The sequence below is a fragment of the Pseudopipra pipra genome, chromosome 1 (genome assembly GCF_036250125.1).
Source record: "Pseudopipra pipra isolate bDixPip1 chromosome 1, bDixPip1.hap1, whole genome shotgun sequence".
In the NCBI taxonomy this organism is placed as follows: domain Eukaryota; kingdom Metazoa; phylum Chordata; class Aves; order Passeriformes; family Pipridae; genus Pseudopipra; species Pseudopipra pipra.
This window is the reverse complement of record NC_087549.1, coordinates 66167404-66190291: the sequence shown is the minus strand read 5'-3', so window position 1 is coordinate 66190291 and position 22888 is coordinate 66167404. Positions and strand designations below refer to the sequence as shown.

The window sequence follows — 22888 nt, the reverse complement described above, 5'->3', positions numbered from 1 at the left end:
TAAATACATGCTAACTGAGATGCATTTTCTTGAAAATGAACTGAAATTAAAGAAAATATGTACTAGCATAATAGATAAAACATTACCCCCATTTCAATGTATAAAATGTTTCCCCAACTTAGTTATTGCAGAAATCAAGACTCAAAGTAGCACAGAGTTTTTTTCCAATAGCTTTAATCTCCTTCATGGGGTTGTGAATATGTTTGCATATATTTTTTAAAAATCGAGACACATGATCCAAACCCTGTAAACTCTTGGATTCATCCTTTAGACTGCTGAACAATTTAGTTCACAGATGAAACTGCAGAAGAAATGGGCAGAAACTGAGCCTGCAACAAGGCAGAAGAAGATCTTCTTCCTCTGAGTCCTGTGAGAAGCTCACTAAAGGAACTATATCCTCTTATTTTGTTTATACTTCATATGAGAGGTTTGTATATTTTATTATTCCTCCAGTTCCTCTGCTGTAAACCCATAGGAAACACCTCTTTATCTGGAGAAAGAAAAAGAGTTAAAATACAGGATAGTGAAATTGTTGATTGTTTCTTAGAATGTATTTTTCTATTTAATTTAGCGAGGATGTTTTGGTTCCAAGAAACACTTCAGTTCAGAAATATTTTACCTCCTCCTCTATTTCAGCTGATAATGACTGGTAAGCCAGAGCACAGAGATAACTAGTTTATCCCTGGGAGCCCCTATGGGAGTGTTCTAAAGGCTCCTGCAAGGCCAGAGTCACTCTCTGAATGGAGAATAAAACTAGGCTCTCCACATCCCTTGCCATATTGCACTAATGGTATGGTATCCAACAGTTTGGCCACCATAACCTGTTCAACTAGATTGCCTGCAGAACCCACATAAGCAGCTAGTACATGTAACATCCTCTCTGTGGGTACTGAGGCCAATATTTAGGAGCAACCATTACATACCTCCACAACACTCATTCCAGATAGCTTTATCTACTGCCAGGTATCAACAAACGATACTAGTGTAAGTGTCTTTCTTAGCATCACTTTACATCCTGGAACATATCCTTTTACTATTTACTATATCTATTTACTATATATACTTATGGAGTAAGTATGTACAATTACAGAGTTTACATACTGGAGCATATCTTTCTACTGTTTACTATATATGCTTATCTCAGTGTAACAGTGGTGCTGAAGCACAGCTTGTATATCAGTTGCAAGTTGTGAATCCAACAGCTTGGCCTGCATTTGCTCTCATCATTTATGGGGCAATGCCAATTCAAAATCGCAAGTCATAAACAGACATATTTACTTACTGTTGTTAATAGCACTCAGAAATAAAGCACTTTTTAAAGCTCAATTATTTCTCTGCACTTAAATTTTCCATCTCTTCTCTTTTTTTTTTTTTATTTCTTTTGATCTAGACAATGAAAATATAAAAAGGTGTCTGGAGTTTTTATATTTATCTGCTTAAAAACAACTTCCACAGGATTTATTTTTAGTCACAGAGTATTCCTGGGGGTGATAAGTCGGGTAAAAGCTTCCTTCGGTAACACCTAAATGTTTGCTGGATTTTATCAGCTGTTTGAGATAAATGTGACCAGCTGATAGTCCTCATCAACAAAATGCTGTGAGTGGCTTCCATTTGGACCAACGATGAACATCATCTGCTGGCGCCGCTCTCTGTGAGCCACGCTTCTGTATTAAAGGCAAGGCTGGATGCAGTTTTACTACTTTTAATACAAATAAGTGCAGTTCTCAGCCTCCTTGGTTTGTTGCTGCTGCTTTTCCCAACGATACCGAGCGCCACAGATGTGCCGCCGATAAAACAGCATTTAGCTGTCCAAACGCCGGCCGCCTTTCACCATGCCCAAGTTTCGCTTCCCAGCCCCGAGCTCCCTTCACCCCACGGGCGCCGCGGGAGGGCTGGGCGCAGGAGCGGAGCCCGGGCTCCGCACGGAGACCGCGGGCAGGGACGGGGCTCCCCCAGACCCGCACCGGCACTTCTGCCCCCGCAGCCGCCCTCTCGGGTCTCTCTCGGCGGCAGCAGCCGCCAGCACCGCGAAGAACGCCCGCCCCGCCGCGCTGCCGCCCGCGGGCGCGGCTCTCGCCGCCGCTGGCCCGGCCCCGCAGCCTCCCCGCGCCCCGGCCCGCAGCGGCGGGCGGCGGGGGGCGCCCGCGGGCGGCGGCGGGAGCGCGGGCGCGGGGGTGGCCGAGGAGCGGCGGCGTGAACGCGGCTGCAGAGCCCCAGCGAGCCGCGGGAGCGCCGCAGCCGCCGGAGCCGGGCGAGGAGCGAGCCCGGCCGCCCGGAGCCGCCGGGAAGAGGCTCGGGCCGCGGCAGTCCCGCGGGGAGGCAGCGAGGGGACCCTCACCGAAAGCGCGAACAACACCCCCCCACACACTCCGCCGCGCCGCCTCTGCCCGCCCCCAGCGAAGAGAAACAAAACACAACCCTGGCACAGCCACGCTCTCCCTCTTTCTCCTCTCGGCATTTGGTGGTTGTTTTTTTTTTTTATTAAATTTTTTCTTTTTTTTTTTTCTTGGGGATTCTTCTCTCTCTTGCCAGACTGACTTACACCTTCTTGATAATTTCTCTTCCCCTCGTTTTTTTTATACTCTTCTCCCTGCTTTCAAACCCTGTGTCTGTGTGTTTCAATACTATCACAACCTCTGCTAAAAATAGATCTTTTTATATACCCTTCCTCCTCTCTGACCCCATCCAACACCCCTTGTTAAGGTGAGTTGTGTCTTTTCATCACTTTTTTCCTTGTGTGTTGTTTTTTTGTTTTGTTTTGTTTTAGTTGCTTTTTAGGTATTTTGATTTTGGTCGTCCCCTTCGCCCCCCTCCCCCATTTAGAACAGGTTTTAGGGAGAAGGGAATGTGGAGGAGAGAATTTCATGGGGAGTCAGGCATGTTTGCAAAGCCTTATTTTGCCTTCTGCAGCCTCAGCATCATTACGGACTGCTCCCTTTTATCCCAAGGATGTAGCTAGCTGATGAAAGTGGGGAACTACTCTTCCTTAGCTCTGCATGCTTGGGAGCCACAGCAACAGCAGGAAAAAAAAAGCTTCTCTTTTTTACTTCGCCCTCTCCCTCTCCGCGCCCCCCCCCCCCCCCCCCCATTCCCTCCTCCTTTCTGTGTTTTGTTGTTTTTTGGTTGTGGCCTTTTTTTTTGGGGGGGGGGGGGGGCGACTAGTTTTTTTTGGTGGGGTGTTTTTTATTTGTTTGGGGTTTGGTTTTTTGTTGTGTTTTTTTTTTTTTTGGTTAATTGGTTTTTTTGTTTCGTTTTTTTTGGGGGGTTGGTTTTGGGGGTTTTTTTTGGTGTGTGTATGCTTGGTTTCTGTTTTTTAAGCAATACACAGGGGACTTTGAATGAATTGCATGTGATGCCGGGGGAGTGAGTGTGTGTGTGCACGTGTGTCTTGAGAGCGAGCGTGTGTGCGCATATATGTTTGTGAAGTGCATTTGTATTTCGTGTTCATGGGATGATGAGTGTTAAAGCTTCCAAAGTCACTGTACATAGAGCAAGGAGCACAGCAGAGACTGCTGATGGAGAAATCGGTCAGGGATGCAGAAAAGCTACAGAGCTCTCCACAGAGTTCAGTTCCCTGTGCTCCAGGACATCTTTCCATAGATCATTACTGGCACCTTCAAGGTGATGGCTCCCATTCCTCTCCTGGCTTCTCAGTAGAGGAGTGCTGAGAAGGAAAACTTTACAGCTAATGTGAATTGATAGCATTTCTATTCCTCCAGCAGCCTGAGACAGTATTATTCCAGGGATGAGTGGGGAAAATAGCATTGTGATCCAAAGCAAATGGATCATTTGCTGTCACATATTGGTATTCAGTGAGAAAAAGAGAGATGAAACATCATTTTGGCCAGCCAGCAGAAGCATTGCAGTCCGACTTACTTCCCAGTTCCAAAGTTGTTTTAAACCATTTTTCATTCTTCAGCAAACTGTGCCTATTGATGTCAGAAATGTGTTTCTACAGTAAAACAGTCTATTATAAATCTGCTGGGGAACAATTTATTATTCAGAGGCAATCAAGTAATTTATATGTTTCATGGATTTGCCCCAAGTCTTTTAGTGCACTTTCAATTATGTACTTTACCTGTGTGTGTGAAGTGGAGTAATATAGATTTTAGTTGCATTTTAACAAGGAGTTAAGGCATAACTTGCAGGATGCCATTTGCAAAGTGTCACTTAATATAAAGCAAAATAACAGCCTCTAGCTCTTTTTCATGGATTTTTCACATCTCTCTTGTTTGTTTCAAAACATGCGGTGATTTTGCTTAAGAACTTGGAAGGAAAACTGGCTTCACAATGATACACGATTTCAAGTATTCAGAGCTCAAAAGCAGTACACTTAGTCTGACTGTGAAACTTCAATTTACTTATGAAATCTAGTGTGCAAAGTACATGAAAGAGCACTTTGTATAAGTGGTTTTCTAACAGATTGAATCATTTTTGCATCTAGAAGTTTACAAATGAGCTAAAACAGTTGTTTTTATCTGTGTTTGGGGGCCTTCATGTATACAGGAACATCAATGTTTCCTATCTAGTTAATGCAATTCCAGAATAACCTGTCTTTCCACATGTTGCGTACATCAGCAAAAATGAGCAGTCATGGGAGTAGTCTTGTGCTATCAAGGGTGATTTCATAATTTCTCGTTAGCCTAAATTAAAATATTTTACACAAGTTTGCCTTGGGATTTTTTTTTCCTGCTGTGGCTGGCTGATGTTGTGAAAGTGGGAAGCATACTTTGAGTGAGTTGTGGCGTTCCTAACGCTTAATAGCAGTGAGGGGAGAGACACCTGATGTGCTGTGTACATCATCCCTGAAGGTATGCAGGGTAATAAAAAGGGATGGAAAACGAGCACAGTGCACCAGCAGTTTAGATAAATAAATATGGGTGATGCATGTTACCTTGTCAGCTGCTGTTCTGCTGAACCCTGATTACTAGCTAAACACGTTTTCTTGGTAAGCGCTGCGATGTGATACAATTTTTCTGATTTGAGAGAGTTTGCTGTTAAAATCACATGTAGCACTGAGCAGCTCTTGTTCTGTTGATAAAAATCATGCCTCCTCGTTTTAATCCACAGAAGGCTGAAATATCCACAACTCCTACTGAAGTCACTAGGAGTTACTTGTGTTCGGCAGTCGTCAGGATTTTTTCCTCAACATGTCAGGATTTAGGATATTTCCAAAGGATGTAATTGTCAACAGATCTGCAATGCCTCATTTTATTTAGACTTTAAGTTGGTGCATATTGTATGTTTACAGATAAATGTTTTCTTTTACAACAGCAACACTAAAACATGTCAGGAAATGGAAAAATTTTAACATTTTTTTTCTCATGAGCTTTTAAAGAGGACTGTCTTGGTATCCTTTAACTGTTTCTGGAAAAGCAGCGCTCACTTCACAAAAATACACACTAAGTTCCCTATGCTGGTTGTTTAGCTGTTGACAGTGGTGAAGAAAAAAAAAGATGGAGCGTTTGACAACAAAAAAGAGCAAGTCATGTGTTTGTCTTTTTTTATCATAACAACTGAAAGGCAAGAGTGCTTTCAGCTGGATATGAAAATGTTGAAGCAAGGTTAATGTTGAGTTCAGTCTGGTGGTTATTCCCATTGACATGAGTGGCAGCACACCAACACTTTGCTTATTTAAAAGTCCCTTTAATTTATGTTTTGAGTCTTGGATAAAACCTCAAACCTTGGATTTATTCACCTCTAAAGCTTTTTTTGTTTGTTTTTGAAACAAACCTTATAAAGATGTGAGTTGCTATAACCAAAGTAATGGAGTGTTCAGAAGTCACTCTGACTTTGTGGACCCTGTTGCTATAAAAGTAAGGTGGAATTTCTCTATACTGTTAATCAACTGAAATGATTTTCTTGTATTATTGCACCTTACTATTCTGCAATATCAGTCTAAAATACTTAGTCCAAAGAGTTTTTATTCTGCAAATGTGGAGGGTTCATAAAAGAAGAACATATATTTTGTCTTGTCCTACAACTACCGATCAGATTCAGCGACATTTTGTTGCAGGGCAAAATTGCTGTTACATTTGGATATAATTATTGAGGAAACTGTATTGATCACAGATTTTTTTAAATTTTTAGCAAAGTAAATGAAAACTATCACAATGTTGCCTGGTATTTTTTTGGAATGGGGTGCAGTGATTTTATCTAGATCCATGCAGAGTGCAGTCCCCATATACGTTAAAAAACAGTAGCGTAATCCACCTGAAAGCAAATTAATCCATTCCTCTCTTTCAGTACCTCCTTCTTTACTAGCTTTAAATGGTACTATGTGAGTGTGGTTTCCATCTGAGTGTATATTTGTAATTCTAAAGTGTTTAGATGAATGAGGTTCCTTATGTAAAGATGACTATTTGTTTGTGTTTTGTCCACTGATAATATAGTTTTTGTAATAAAATAGTTTTTTTTTTTTCTGCTGTACTTGCTCACACATAGAAGAAAATTAGTATTTTCCTCCTGGGAAACACGTTACTCTGAAGAGCCAGACACTGAACAGGTCTACAGGTAGTTAGCTCCTCAGTCTTGGTGAATGTAGATGAGCATCAGCAGTAACAAGTGCTTAGGCATAGCAGGGAAAGGAGAAGTGTGCCTCTTCGGAAAGCAGAGTGTCTGACTATCTGGTGCTGGAGTGGCTGAGTTTTTCAGCGCTAAGGTAGCAAGGTGCTCCCTCACCCTTAACAATATTAAAATCCTCTACCTCGTGGTTGGCATTTGGCAATTTGCTTGGTTTTCCCTTTCTATGAGATACGGAAGACTTAATTACAGTCTGATAGTGCTAACACAGCTCTCTGATGACAACTGTTTGTAGGAGGTCAAGTGGAAAATAATTGTTGAGAGGGGTCTCCAGACACAGTGTTTCTTCTTTGTGGTATGTTTTTATTTACTCCTGTTTTCCCTGGATTTGCATCCAGCTATTATACCCTACTTGCCCGCATAGGCTGAAGGCTGTTTTGTATGGAGAAAGTGTTCATAGGAAAGGGAAAAGAATATTATTGTTAATTGTGGACAACACAATGCAGCATCTCTACCAACTCCAACCAAATGCAAGAACAGCTGTGGCATTGTAGGTAAAACATTCAGAATGTGCTTGACATGAATGTGAGATTTCATGTCTCGTGAGGGGAGACAAATTTTTAAACATAATTCAAAGGGAATGCTTTTTTCAGAATGAGAACTCAGCATAAGTCAGTCCCCCGACTCCTGTCTTGTGGGATCTGCTTGAAGGAGCCCAGTTAACTCCTTGGTTGAAGTGGGGTGAGGCCAGTTTCTCCCATTCACTCCCCTACTTGAACTCCATGCTTGAAACTGGGTACCTGTTCCAGTGTTCCTGTCGTATCAGTAACAATTTAAGTTTTGTTTATAGAGCAAAATATATAACACACTATTAATTTCTGCTAACGGGCAATGCTTTTAACAGGGTGTATGAATCCAGTAATTTTGATTATGGATCTATGTATCTTGCAACATCTGTGACTTTCTCATCTGTGCATTAAATTTATTTAGGTGCTGTGGACAGTTAATAGATTGCAGGGAAGCAAAATGCTTATCTTCCATAAGAGACTGATAAAATACTTAATTTGTTAATTCATTTGTTTTTCAGAGGTGTGGATGGTTCAGGACTACACCTTATTTGATTACAATTTGGCTCTTGGTTTACTTATAAATAGTCACAGAAGGATTTATGATTAATATGTGTAGACAGTCTCTTCTGTATGCATTTTAAAAAATGGTTAGTTTTATAGCAAGGTTTTAGGACAGACCACTGAGGTTTGATGAGAACTTTTCCTCTTAATAACTAGTTATTATCATAATTTCATTAATATAAATGAATATGGTTGTGGTTTAACCCCAGAGGGCAACTAAGCCCCACATAGCCACTCACTCACTCTCCCCCCACCAACGGGATGGGGGAAAGAATCAAAATAGTAAAAGTGAAAAAACTCATGGGTTGAGACAAAGACAGTCTAACAGGTAAAGCAAAAGACATGCAGACAAGCAAAGCAAAACAAGGAATTCATTCATCACTTCCTATGCGCAGGCAGGTGTTCAGGCATCCAGAGGAAAGTCTGGCTCCATCACCTGTAACGGACTTAGGAAGACAAGCACCATCATTCTGAGCATCACCCGCTTCCTTCTTCCCCCAGCTCTATATGCTGAGCATGATGCCATATGCTAAGGAATATCTCTTGGGTCAGCTGGGGTCAGCTGTCCCAGCTGTGTGCCCTCCCACCTTCTTGTGCACCTCCAGCTTCCTCGCTGGCGGGGTTGGGTGAGAAGCAGAAAAGGCCTCGATGCTGTACAAGCACTGCTCAGCAGTAATGAAAATATCCCTGTGTTATCAACACTCTTTCAGCAAAAATCCAAAACACAGCCTCATACTGTGAAGAAAATTAGTTTTATCCCCGTCAAAACCAGTGCACATATATGGTGACACGGTCTATTTCAAATGTATTGGCACTTTGCATGAAACAGTATATTTTATAATGAATCATTTGAAGTTTCCATAAAGATTTTTTTTTCATCTGAAGTGAAAGTATGAAAATTTTAAGCAAATCAAAGTGGTAGAGTTCTTTGAGCTCTGGTAGAATAAAACACCCGTGACTGTATGATTCTCTTATCAGTCATACTGTTGGTGTTCTTTCACGTGGGTGAGCTCAGTATAAAACAGCTACAAGCCAACCTTAGAAATTTGGAGCAATATCTTTAGGTCATGATGGCTGCTTCAGTATCCTTAATGACTGCTGCTTCAGCGTGGTGAAAGACAGGGAACATCAGCTGGGAAGGAAATGGCATCCTGAGGAGGGCTTAGAAAACCCCTCAGGATAAACAAAACCATTTGTCTTTCTGGAGGAGAAGACAGCACATGGCCATGACGTACTTGTATGTTTCATTGGACTTCCTTGAGTGACAAAATCCCAGTGTTTATCAGTAGTCCTGAAACTTAATGAAATTTCATAGACTGACTTGGGGTTGAAAGAGTCTTTAAAGATCATTTAGTTCCAACCCTCCTGCCATGGCCACCCTCCAGGGACACCTTCCACTAGACCAGGTTGCAGATTTGTATAACCCAGCAGAAGCTGTAACAGGAACAGAAAGGAAGAACTTTGCAAGTGTAAATACTTATATTTAAATCAGAATGTGAACGGTTATTTTCTTGTTATGATACCAATGGAGAAGTGTGTTCTGTTTCATTTGTGTACCTTTTGAAAACATTTATACATTTTGCCTTATAGTATTGAATGGGGAATGATTTAGACTATAAAAATATGAGAATTCAAAGTTAAGGCTTATCTCTCACTTAGGAACTATTACAGAGGTAAGGTCCATGTCTTGGGAGTTCTTGTTGCAGGTCTGAGAAACATCTCCTAAAGTGGCACTGAGTGTGGGGTTTGTGTGATGCTGTTCCTACCTGTAAAATAGGGTAGCATAGCTAAGGCTAAATTCAGCAATTCCTATTTGTGTTAAATAGTTGCTTAACTTCATAAGGATTGCTTACCTAAGCTCCTAGAACAGTGACAACAGGGAAGGTGTGAAGTATCTATTATTATTACCTCAGAGGAGCTTATCTTGTATGAGGTGGCTCATGTTTCAGGCAGTCTGCATCACTAGACCAAAATTCCTTGGCACTTTCACTTGATTTCTGCAACATGTTGCTGCTTGATTCTGTGGCAGGATGAAATAAATTGAAAGTCCTTTCTAAAATCTGAGGTCTGAAGAAAGCATACCTCAAGAATAGGAACATTTTAAATATATTAATTCTATATGATACAAAAATATAATGTTTTAGCTGTATATTTCTGGATGTCCGTCCATGTGCAAGAAATTATTTTGTCTATATTTGGATTTTTCACCTAATATAAAAATGTTTTATGAATTCTGGAAGCAGATGGATACTTCATTGGTAATTCTTTACATGTCACAGATGAGACGTTGGTGAGACACTGGAACAGGCTGTGCAGAGAAGTTGTGGATGCCCCATTCACGGAAGTGTTCAAGACCAGGTTGGATGGGGCTTTGAGCAGCCTCGTCTAATGAGAGATGTTCCTGCCCATGGCAGGGGGATTAGAACTAGATGATCTTTATGTTTCTTCCAACCCAAACCGTTCTGTGATTCTATGTTACAGACATCAACTAATTAGTCATCTCAGCAACCCCTCTCTTGGGTTTTGTAGTACATAGACAAAATTTTAAGAAGCAGTAATAGTAAAATGAAAGAGCAGTAGAGGATAACTTATTTTCCTTCTCTTTTTATAGTTAGCTTTCAGTGGTAATGTGGGGTAGAGACCAGAAAAGAATTGTAGATTTGACTGTTCCTAGCCAGTGGCTTAGTTTAAGACTGCTTTTTGAGTGGGGATAGGTGCTTGTATTAGCATTTGGGCTTGGCAGGATTCCCCTGCCTAGCAATACGCAAGAATCTGGGAAGAGAAGGATTTTGATTCTTTCAAGTCTGAAGGTGAAATCTGCAGTGCCATATGGATAATATCAGATCATCCACTCCTGTGAGATCTTTTCAGCACATATTGCAAAGGCAAACTCAGGCTCGATCTTCAAGGCTGAGATCTTAAAAGCAACTTCTAAATTTGCACTCTCAGATTTTGCTTGTGTATGACACCTATATGTGCAGTCTAGAGATATAAGCAATGGAAGGCAGAATCGGGGATAGTAAAATACCTGGAATCGAGAAAAGGATTGAAGAAAAGGGTAAGAAAGTACCTCTATAAGCAAAAATGCCAAATAAAAGGTAAGTTTGGGGATGTAGTCCTTGCTTAGGAGTGAAGATGGAAGAGAGAAAGGCACTGCACAGGAATGGGATTAATAAGATTTAACAGAACACAAGAGATAAAAGGCACAAGACAAATATCAGAGATGGAGGCTGGATTGGAAGAAAGCGCAACTAATGTTAGAAAGCAAAACCTCAGGCTGAAAGGGAACTGTACACTGTCAGTTTAAAGTATAGTTTCAAGATCAGCTTAAGTTGCTCTAAATTCCAGATGCTTCTGCAGAGGGAGTCCTGCACACTCCTCCTTCCTTTCTCCAAATGGTGTGCTGCAACTAGTGATATGAAAAAAGAAAAATTCATCCCAATCAGATCTTTGATCCATCTGACTAACTGCTCATATTAACATTACAGCCTCCTCAAGGCAAAGAGAAGGGGGGGGCACAGGAAAGGGCAGCATAAAATTCATTTAGGCTGATGACAGATCTGTGCTCTTGGTCTGAAAGTCCTGATGAAATTCTGAGTTATAAATTATTTAGAAGAGAGGCTGGCTAGGAAGACATGGAGTGATAACACAATGGAAAGAAGAAGCCACCTGGGACAGTGCTTACAGTGAACAGTTAAAATGGCTACATGCAAAGGAAAAAAGATGCTAAAAACACTTAGGAGGCAAAATCAAGCACTTAAAAGTTACAAAAAGCCAGTATTTATATTTTCTTTGTATTTATCTCATCATTCATAGGCACACCTGCTAATGTAGTTTTTAATTACATGATCAAGTAGGGCTTTTTTTCCTTGGGGACAGCTTGAACAGTGGCAGAGGGTCCTGGAGTACCATACTCCTCACAAATGGGTGCCCTGTCTCTCATTACCCCTGCTGAGCAGAGCGGTCGGTGCCTGCGAGCTGGGGCTGACTTCACCTCCTTGGATCATGACTGACAAAGTCCAGTGCTCAGCATTCCCACCAGCAGCTTCGCACTTCATCTCACAACCTTCTTGTGCATTTCCTTCATGGGCCACACATATTCCATACTGACTTGTAACACTATTTATTAACCCAGTGTTTATGGCTCCCAAGAAAAACATCTTTCTGCCCCTTTTTATCTCACAGCTGCACCTGCAGTGTGCTATACATGTACAGACCGTGTAAAGCTTAGTTTTAAATGGTAACATATGCTTCAGGTTTCTCTTGGAATAAGAACAATATAGAAAAATAAAAGTAAATTCAGAATAAAATGCCTTCAGAGAAAAGGGGGCGAAGACCAGAATATGTTTTGTAATAAATGAAATATAAAGCTCCCAGGTCTTATTGGTTATCTTTTTAATCATTTGTTTTAAAATATTAAATGGGGAAATCAGACTATGCAGAAATACACAAACGCTAAACCACATTATGGATTCCACTTTTTAAAGGAGAGGGTTGAAAAAGAACAGTGTACCCAGCCCTGTAAGAAATAAGATGCTGGCAGATGATGTCATGCTGTCTAGACTGGAATAAAAGATGTGTTTTAAAAAATCTTAGCTAACTCATTTAAATAAAATATTTTGAAAGTCTAAGAAATCACAAGTGCTAGCTGATGATCTTAGATTTTACTTTGATCATGGTCTATGGGTTCTGGTGTCTTTTCATAACAGATTTTTTAAAAGCTTTGTTTTCTTCCTTTAAGCATACCTATAGAGAATTGCATGCTCCTAAGAAGATATGACTGATTCTTCTGGGTTATCCAGTTCAGTCACTTGCTTGTGCAGCCAAGATGTCATACAATTCCTTTCATGTACTGATCAAACTCTTTCTTACAACTATTTAGGGATTTTTTTAGTTCCCATACTCTGTTTGGAGGCTGTTTCAGTTTTCTGGTTTCTTTTCCCCTTAAATATGTTCACATGGCCTGCTTTTATTACTTTGTTCTTAGACTAATTTTGTACTTGAGCTTCAGTGGCCTTTTCTGTATGATGTTTACTGACCAAAAGTATGGAGCAGTCCTGCTCACTGCTAGGCTTAAAAAGAAAAGTTCTTGCCAGACAGGGTTCAGCTCTAGTGATGACTCCTAAATTCTTGCAGAGGGTGGACAGTGGTCTAAGGGTAGACACAAGAGTTTTCTGATCATGCTGCTCATTCATGGATGACTAATCTTAAACCAGACTTCACTACTGACCCTCAGAGAGTGTCAGAGATATGTTAAGTGCCTTACCCACACTTCTCTTTTGGGAGGTTTGGTCTTCCAGTGCAGAGTGTTCCACAGGGTTTTTAGCAGATTCATTTTCATTTGGCTTAGTTCTGGTTTCTTACTATAAATAGTTCAAGTAAAATAGAAGAAACCTTTGTTTTTAGCTTGAAAAAAAGTCCGGTTTCCCCTTTGGATTAAATTTCAGTTGATGAGAGTTGATATTTTAACACTTACACAGATGCAATATTCTAAGCATTAATCTTTCAAATAGGAGGTAGCCATTATGCTCTAAGCAAAATTATTTTCCAGTCAGACTATCTAACAGTCTTAATCAAGAATGCATTGGATTTCATGTAGCTTTGGCATGAGTACTTCATTTGTGAAGCTGGAAATTACTAACTTTTGATTCTGCACACATTTTTTAATTTTAAAATTACTGGGACAGGAAATAAAAGTGTATTTCGAAAAGTGAAGGGCATCAGTGTTGGTATAGCCTCACCTTGAGTACTGTGTGCAGTTCGGGGCCACACAGTTTAAGAAGGATGTGAAGATCCTTGAATGTCTCCAGAGGAGGGCAACAAAGCTGGTGAAAGGGCTGTAACACATACCCTTTGAGAAGCTGCTGAGGACTTTGGACTTGTCTAGTTTGGAGAAGAGGAGGCTGAAGGGTGACCTCATTTCTTTCTGCAGCTTCCTGAGGAGAGGACATGGAGAGGGAGGTGCTCAGCTCTTCTCCATGGGACCTGGTGACAGAACTCATGGGCGCAGTTCAAAACTGCACCACGAAAGGTTCAGACTAGATATGAGGAAGCATTTCTTTATTGCAAGGATGGTCAAACACTGGAACAGGCTTCCTACAGAGTTAGTTGATGCCCCAAGCCTATCAGTGTTAAGAGACATTTGGACAGTGCCCCTAATAATGTAATTGAACTTTTGGCCAGCCCTGAATTGGTCAGGCAGTTAGACTAAATGATCATTGTAGGTTCCTTCTAATTGAAATATTCTATTCTATCCATTCATGTTATTTTCAGTTTGCTGTTTCTGCTCTTTTTCAGAAACCAAAGAGAAAAGTTGTAATATTGAACCTTTTAAATAATTTGCAGCTTTAAAGTCATTGCCTCTGTGTGTGAAATATTTTAACCAATATGATTTTACAGGGAAATGTGAATGCTTCATAGTTAGATTGATATGACTCTCACTGTCATTATCAAGTTCAGCCAAATGTAAACTATTTTATATATTACTATGTTATACAGGTAGGTTAGTAGCTACCTAGAGTGGAATTACTGCATTTGTCATTAAAAAAAAAACAAAACACTCTTTCCTATATTACTTGTCATTAATCTTCTGGTGGAAATGTAGTATGGATGGATAAGATACAGTTCTGCTATATTTATTAGATATTTTAAATATAACAGTAAGCAACATCTACTACAAAAATGCTATAATACTGCTACAGTAAGCATTATCTGAATACAGTAATATTCCACAGTGAATGAAGCAGCTGGAACTGCACTCATATCAGCTGCATGACACCAAACACTCCCTTCTGCTTTCTCCTGGGGCCACTGACATTTGTCTTGCCTGCAGAATGACTGTGCATGTTATCTGCAAGGTATTAGCCCATTAGTAATGAGCCATCTTTAATCCTGGTGTAGACATCCTCTTTATGGAAAAGGGTGTGTGTCACAGCATTAAAGACTTCTGTATACCTGGGTGTGCAAATAACTTTACTCTCTGGATTTGTCCCATTTAACCTAGCAGGGCTGCTGTTTCGCATTTCAGTGTTTGTAGGTGTCAGCTCCAAGTCATATTTGTCCTGCAAACCTGGGCATGGAAGGGATTCAAAATCTGTGTAGGGGAATAGATTGCCATTGTGTGCATGCAGAAAGGTTGGGGCTGGGAAAAAGCCTGGAGTCCTTAGCACTAACGATTCATCAAGCCAGAATGTTTATGCTGGCTGAAAAGAATGCAGCAGTGCATGCAGAAATGTTCTTTATGTTGCTGTTATTAAAAATAAAATAAAATAAGGTTTTTTTAATTAAAAAAATGAACTCTTGTCTGGGAAAAATTTATAGTAATATATCCTATCACGGTATGTGACCTGTTTTCCTGGGATGGTTTGAATGTTTTTTGATTTTGAATTTCTTTTTTTCCACGTGCTGTTGCTATGGTAAGAATCAGCACATCAAAGAGAGATATCATAGCAAATAATATCATAACAAATAGCCTGTAAGAGCTTTGTATTTCCTGGGACAGCGTAGGGTTAGTTTGGAGTTTCTATTGAAGCCCTATCAAAAGTTTTCAAACTGTGAGTGTCATTCAGGAACTAATTTTTCATGACCAAAACAAGAAAGTTAACCTTTTTATCAATAAGGTTATATTAACTACAGATTAATTCTTACCTCCTTTAGGAAATGTTAGGTCTTCCATAAATCAAGGAGGAAAAAAAACCAACAAAGCAGCCAGAAGGAAATAATATAGGGTAATGGAGATGAAGCTGAGAAAAGCAAAATCAGAGATTTTCAGGTTTTGCAGGATGTGGGAGCGGAGAGGGAGCAAGAAGGGATGATGTAGCCCAAGGTTTATTCAATTTGACTTTTAGTAATCAAGTCATGATAAAATTGGTTGAGTACAAGAACTTGGAAATACCAGCTGTGGCCTATAATGGCATGCCAAGCTCCTACATAGTAAAGATTGATCAAAGTAGTTGAGTATTGAAAAACAGGTGGCATCATCAGATGGTTTCAGACTTAATTGCTGCAACTCCATTACCAAGAGTACTTGTGTGCCACAGCCTGCTGAATAGAGAACCTGTTGAAGACAAGTTTTGAATTTACTGAACAGAAGCTACCTACATTTCAAAATGTGACGAATCAAACTTATCATGAGATGAAGCTCTACATGGTAGATTTTTAAAATAGTAACTGTAGCTACAGGTTAATTAGATGCATGAGAAGAGGTGGAGAGGGGATTGGAGACTCCAAGTTGTCTAAATAGCTGAAGATACAGGAAGGTCAGGAGATCAAAAAAAGAGTACTTATTCAGCATTGGAAGAGAGCAGGTTTGCCACACAACAAGTCTAACTCCAATTTCTGCAACGAGATGCTGGAGGAAAATCTATGAGAAGACTGTTGGTCCTCTCCAGAGTTATGGAATTGAATACAGGACACTGCAGTCTGACCTGCCCATTAGACAGCCAGAACTAGGGAGATTGACCAAGAGAGTTTAGTCCAAATTTAATGTTTGTCACCACGAACCTGATGGGGTTTTTTATATAAATCGTTCCATCAATCCAGATGTTGCTCTAACCATGTGATCCAAATGCCACATAGAAGAGTACCTCTGTAAAATTAAACCATTTAAAGTGGAAAGTATAAAAATATATTTATTTAGATGTTTAATTAATTCTTAAGACTGTAATGACTTCAGTTATTTTTCAAGCAGACACCTCCTAAGTTACAGTCAGTGGCCTCATGCCGAGCCCATCATCCATTCGGAATCATGCAGAGTTTGCATTTCAGTAGTGTTTTAGCAATGTGACAGGCTTGCCTTCAAATGTCCTGCCTGCACTTTGCTCACAGTAGCATCGTTCAGACCCAGCTTTGTGTCTCAAGAATTTAACTTTCTGCTATTCAGCCTGCTTAATGTTTTGATCCAACATACCAGAGCTCACTTGCAGAATGGTTTGCAAACTCATGGAGCAGCAAAGTTGTGATGAAGGTGTCTCCTTGGCAACAGAGAGACTGTTTTTCTCCTGAGGAATGCTGCTGAAGGCCAGCAGGCTTGGCCATCCTGAGATTGGATGGTCCTGCTGCCTGTAAGCATAGGTGCTCTCACATAGTGTGATGACGGTGGAGTTCAACTAGAGTTGAGGAAGCAGAGGGATAAGCTGTATAAAAACTTACTCCTCTTGGAAAATCTCACTGTGACATGTTTCAGTCACTAACTTCCATCAATATTAAAACAGATTTTATGCCAAAGATCTCTGAAAATCCTGCTAACCTTCTGTCTTTGTTGGTATTAAATGTGGCTATTTCAAGTCAGAGTGCAGAATTACTGTTATTTTTAGACTGATTTTCTGAAAGGCTCTTGGCCATGTGCTTTTTGCCTTCCTCCTCTTGTCTCTGGTAATTCTTGTGTTCTTTTGTTGATATCAGCCACATCTGCCATGAGACTGTAAAGCTCAAAATACAATCCGGTCCCTAAAAGTTTCTTCCAGATGTGTGCCTGGATAGATGAGGAGGACACTGTGATTGTCTGTGTTGGGCTCCAAGCAGACCCTTGACATACTCCAACAATAGAAGTCAGTCAATGGCTGGACCTTCTGAGACAACTAAGACACTTGAAATCAGTAAAAGTTTGTAGGTCCTCTCTGTAGTGCTTTTGTTCATAACCCTGACTTGATAACCATCCATATGTTTCATGGCTAACCATGGCATTTAGGGATGCGTGGCACTGTGAAGACCTTTGTTTTCTGCTGCAACTTTTGTTAGAATTGTGTTGATTTTCATTGTTATTACAACTTCTGGCGCATTTCGAATAGTCATATATTTCACTAAATAGTTTATTTAATATGCTTTTTTGAGAAGGGTAGCATTGTGAGATTCTAAATGTGGAAGGTCTGAATAAAAAGGAACATTCTTCTTTGAAGCCCTGTTTTGAGGATGTCTTCTGACACATGAAACTTTCATTATACTTTAATTATTGATAGGAAGCATTTTCTTACCAGCATAGCACTTAAGCACAGTGAAATCACTTTTCAGGAGAAATTACTCCAAGCAATCTTTGGATGAGTTTCAGTTTTTGCAAATTGCTTAGGTTTTTTTACTTTGTTTTTTCTTAGTACCCTATAAATTAAAGCACAAATTATAAGCAAGATCATTATGCTGTCATGAATCACTCAAGTACTAATGGCCTAATGCACTAAGCCTTAATTAGTAATATTGTATTTTTAAAAAGACAATATTGTGAATGAAACCTGAACATGCACTGTTTTATGACTGGGTTTCCCAGAAGATTTTAAATGGATTCCTCTTCTTAGTGCGTTTTTAAATAATTGATATGGCCACTTCAAGCCCTTAGTAGACAAACAAATTATTGGCTGCTAGTGACAAAATTTGGTTTGGGCATAATAACTTCACAGAGACATGGCACTGCATACATCTGCTGCTCTAATTAGAAAGTTTGCCTAGGGTGCTTGTATCAGAAAGAGTGGGAAAAAATAGTGCTGCACAATCTGTTGTAACAGAGTGATTCCTGAAGAATGTGATTTATACAAGATTTCTGGTTAACACTTTCACTTCTTGCTGGAACACTCTGATACCATTTCAGCAAATTTTATATAGGCAGAACTGTACTGGCCTTCCCTGCATGGCCTGCCTGCTTAGAAATGCCACTGTTGTATGCTAGATTTAGGGACTGCAAGTGCATTGTTCCATGGTGCAAAAGACCATTTTGTTGTCTTCTGTAGAACAGACCATTGAGACCATTGCTGCTCTGTCCTACAGAAGTCTGCTAACAGGCTGTGAGCTGCTCCAGCCACAGAGAATAGCAACCAACCCTAGTGCTATGTCCCTTTATTCCAGATAGGCTTTCAATTTATATTTTTTTAACACAGGTAGCAAAAATAAGGACTAGCAGCTTAAAAGGAGTTTTAGTAGCCCAGTGACAGCCATGCGTTTTAGAGGGGAAACTTTTTAAGCTGGGATGAAAAGCAGTTGCGGTGACACAACAATTAAGTGCATCTTGTCTAACCTGGAAGCATCCAGCACTCAAAACCAAGACCCTTCTTACTGGAGCAGCTGTATCTCATCCAGCTGAACAGCATTCAGCTCAAAATAAATAGCTGTGGTTATGGGAAGAATTAATTGGAAGTGTACAAGAGTGACTTTTCTTGTTGCCGACTTAAATTCACCAATTCACCAAATATTTCCTGGGAAAGGATCAGTTTCAGCAAATACCATATGAGTTCCATGACAACAAACAGCAGGAGTTTGGTATCATGGAACGATAATTTATTGCAGCTTTCTGCAGAAACATGGTAGGCTTGTTGGAGAGTATAGAGAACCAGGTCTTGTTTTCCTTAGACTCCACTTGAGTTAATGAATAATTTGAGAACAAGACCCTTTAAGGGCACAGAAAATAAAGCAATACAAATGTTTCAGAAAATAGATAAATGTCTTAAAGGCAAGTACAGGTGTTTTGGGAGATGAAACTCGATTTTACATGTCAAATTATCTGTTCATACTATACTATTGTGAAACAAGAAAGAGTCAGAACAGGCCTTCAGATGCTAATGAAATGTCTATGAAAGCAAAATATGATATCGGAAATCGGAGAAATGTAGCAACCTGGATGAAGGTGTATTTCTAAAAATCTGTTGTTCTTTTGAATTTTTCTTATTGATATCTTTACAAAGAGTCAGAAAGGATGAAGCGGTATGATGCTGACATACATTTATCGACATACACCACGACATACAGCTGGATCTGAATTTATTTTTTTTACAGTTTTAGGCTCTAGCTAATCCAAGTACTTAAGTATGTTGTTAACTCAATGGTTGATGTAACTATGAAAGTCTGTCTCCTTTTTCCAAGGCCACAAATGATATTGGTAGAATGGTATATAGACTATTTATACATTAATAAATCTGTGCATAAAGAGCATAAAGTCTTTATATTATTTCCATGAAATATCAGAAATTTTCTAAATAATGGAAAGGTAGTGGTTTTGTGCCAGGATATGGGGGGGAAATTAGAAAAGAAAGGAGAAGAGGAAGCCAGAAATTGTTGTCATTTATTTGTTCGCCCAGCAGCAAACACCTAAAAATCAAAGAAATCTGACTGGAATGATGAGAGACTTTAAATCATCTGGTGTTGAAGTTAAGTTTATTTTCCCTGTCAGGTATGCTTATAGTGTTCTATTTATGGGTATTTGAGGTTTTTAATTTTCACTGAACTGCAATATATGGTTCTAGGGAGGATCTCATAAGGGACGACTGTATAAAATTCCTTTCTTCTAAATGATTCTTCTTTTTCAGTGGGTCATTACCTTTCATACAGTGTGCTCTGTTCATTTTTGGACTAACTTTTGACATAAGTATTATTCATGTTGTGACTGGTATTCAAGTTTTATCAATGATTTCACTGTCCAAAAGAACATTAGAAAGAATGAGGAACATAATTTTTAATGCACTCTACATACTTGTTCATGTTGGACATAAACCAAGACTTTTTGCATATCCTTTCTCAATCACTCTTAATACACAAGTGATATTGAATTAAGTATAGAATTATTATTTCACCTTCAGCAAAGATGCATTTTATTCTCATTTGTCCTGCTTGCCTCATCGGCAAAAAAGACCGTATATACAGGTAATTTCTTTTTTGCCCTTTCAAGTCCCCAGACAATGGCACAAGTCCAAAAGCACAACAGGAGATAGTTTTTATGCTCAGATTGCTTCCTCATTTCAGAAATTATCACTCTTCAAAAACAAACAAAACAAAAAAAGAAATGAAAATCAGAAACTAATGGTCGAAAAGTACAAAGGCGGCTAAAACCTAAAATGCGATAGCTTGAAGATGTTTCTATGGCATCTTCTGTCCATGGCCTGAAGTTCAGGGGCCTTACATCTTTCTGTGATTTGAGTTCCTGACCAAGCAGTGTCCCCTGGTGTAAGGAGAAGCCTTTTCCCTTTTCTAGTGGATTATGGGAATCTAATGGCAGACAGCATCATGGAAGATCTAGTCAAGACAGAGAAATGAATGAAAGTAAACACATTTCAAATCACATGTGGGAAAAACTGTTACTTCCAAGTGCAAGTTTTCCAGCTTTGACTAACGCTGGAAGACTTTTTCGGTCAGACATTTTCATGGACAGCAAGTTTTTCTCCTGAAATGGGGTGAAAAAGGTGGGTGAAGATGGGAATGGAATATTTATCACCAAAGTATTTTTCTGTTGAAATGAATTTCTGAAACAAAGTGTTCAGTCTAGCTCTTGTGCCATAGCACCACATGAGCAGGATAACACAGGATGTGTCATAGCACCACATGATCAATATAAGAAGGATGAGCAACCAAAACCCCAGCTAAACATCTTTTTGGACACCTGTTAGTAGACCTTGAAGGTTCCTTGGATCTTGTGTGTAGCTGTAACAGAGAGCTAAATGAAATACAGTACCTGAAAACAATAAGGAAAAAAATCACTCAAAAATTTGAGTGTAGTAGAACTATGTGCCAGCAGGCAGCAGGGATTCACAGAATGAAATTCCTTATTAAGCTGTTATATATGTATTCATACAGATAGATATATGAAAAAAAAATTACAAGAATTTAGAATTTATGTGATGTTCTTAATGGAAAAGTAGACAGCTCTTGTTAAAAAACTCAGGTAATTATTTTTTATGTCACATGACCTAAAGGTTGGATGAAGAAAAACTAAAAAGTGCTGTCAGGTGACTGAAAGGATCCTACAGTTCTTGTTTTTTAGGCACACTTTCTTATCCACTACCAATTTTGAAGTTACTTATTGTTGGCAATCTTTTGAATGTCTGAAGCTCTGTCACTTTGTTGCAGTGCAACTTATTGCAGGATAAAGAGCTGGACTACAGACTGGAATAAGCTCTAAGAAAAAGGATAAGATCTCATTCTTAATAAAGTAGCTCTCAAACAGAAATAGTGGAAAGAACAACAGAGGAATCACTCAAAAAGTCTAGTTGCATATTGTTATTTACGCATGTTGCTTCAAATTATACCTAGACTGAGTAGATATAATTTGACACCTACCCTGGTCTCAAATATTTGTTGTGTAATAAGCAACATTATCTACAATGTCTCTCTTTTTTTTTTGTTATTAGAATATCATTGTGTGTGGCAGACTGTAGGAGTCACCTCAATATATTTTCATTAGCATTTCTTTCAGGGAGAGTTGCTACCCTGCCTGAGCTCCTACAGATTCCCTCTAATACTTGAAGCATATTTTCTGCTGGTTGGAGAGTGGGTTGGGTAGTCACACTGATATGAATTGGGGACTTAATGAATAAGAGTGTCTCATACAGATGCTTAAAGAAAATTTCTCCTCCTGAGCTCACTCTTGTGAGATTTATTATGGGGAAGAATATTCCAGGCCAGTATTTGCTAATTGCGTAGTTACAACTGAGGTTTTTTTCAATCTGCTATCTGCCTAGATATTCACAGTTTTCATAAAACTCAAAGCTTGAGAAATGCACATATGTGTGTAGTTACTCTGTGCTTTATTTCTCTGCAATGATATTGCATGGAAATGCACTTGTATATTCTGTGTAGAGAATCAGGTTGCAATTTTCTTATTCAAGCCCCAATGTAGTTACAGTCTTCTATGGTTTTGATTTTCGTTGTAGAACTTCTCACAGACAGCTTTACTGGGCTTTACTATGAGTCATGGTAGTCTGCTAGTCTCATCTGTTTCTGCCTAATCTCATCTAAAACTTTGAAAATAATATTGAGTTTCCTTTTTATTGAAATTTTAACCAGTGGGATAAAATATAAAACATTACTAAGATATTGCCAGTCAGCATAATTCAGTTTAGCTGACATACTTCCTTCGAAATCTACCCCAATAGCTAACATGTACAAGCACTGAGGTTTCTGACCCTCTGGGTAAGCTCGATGTTGAAATCCCTTGTATTTGTTTCACCATTTTGAACACTTTAACATATTCCACCACAAGGTCTCTTGCTGCACAGAAGTATTTTAAATAGCTCTGTTAGAGCAAGTTCAAAGCATGATATCTCTGACATCCATTCTTCAAAGCAAGACTACTTTTCTCTGCAACAAAAAAAATGTGTCTTCCCTCTCCCCCTTCCTACTGTGAGTTGTGCCAGAGCTGTCATTTTTTCCGTAGGGATTGTTTATAAAAAGGACCTATATTTTACTGTTCAGCACAGCAGAAACCCTTGAGTTTTCAGTTTCAGTGTATAAATATTGATTTTGTACCTCACCGGTTTTGTTAGTTA

General features: G+C 39.4%; 1 protein-coding gene across 19 annotated transcripts in view; it reads left to right on the top strand.

The window, feature by feature from the left end:
- Positions 1-2228: 2228 nt before the first annotated feature.
- Positions 2229-22888, top strand: part of LOC135416490 (poly(rC)-binding protein 3-like) — a 503073-nt gene continuing 482413 nt past the window's right edge. For 3 of the 19 annotated variants that reach the window (XM_064659703.1, XM_064659690.1, XM_064659698.1), the window contains exon 1: positions 2231-2703. The gene's annotated coding sequence lies outside the window, so the exon portion shown is untranslated. Of the gene's footprint in view, positions 2704-22888 lie in introns of all 19 variants that reach the window. The other 16 variants (XM_064659803.1, XM_064659747.1, XM_064659761.1 and 13 more) reach the window with 9 other exon arrangements.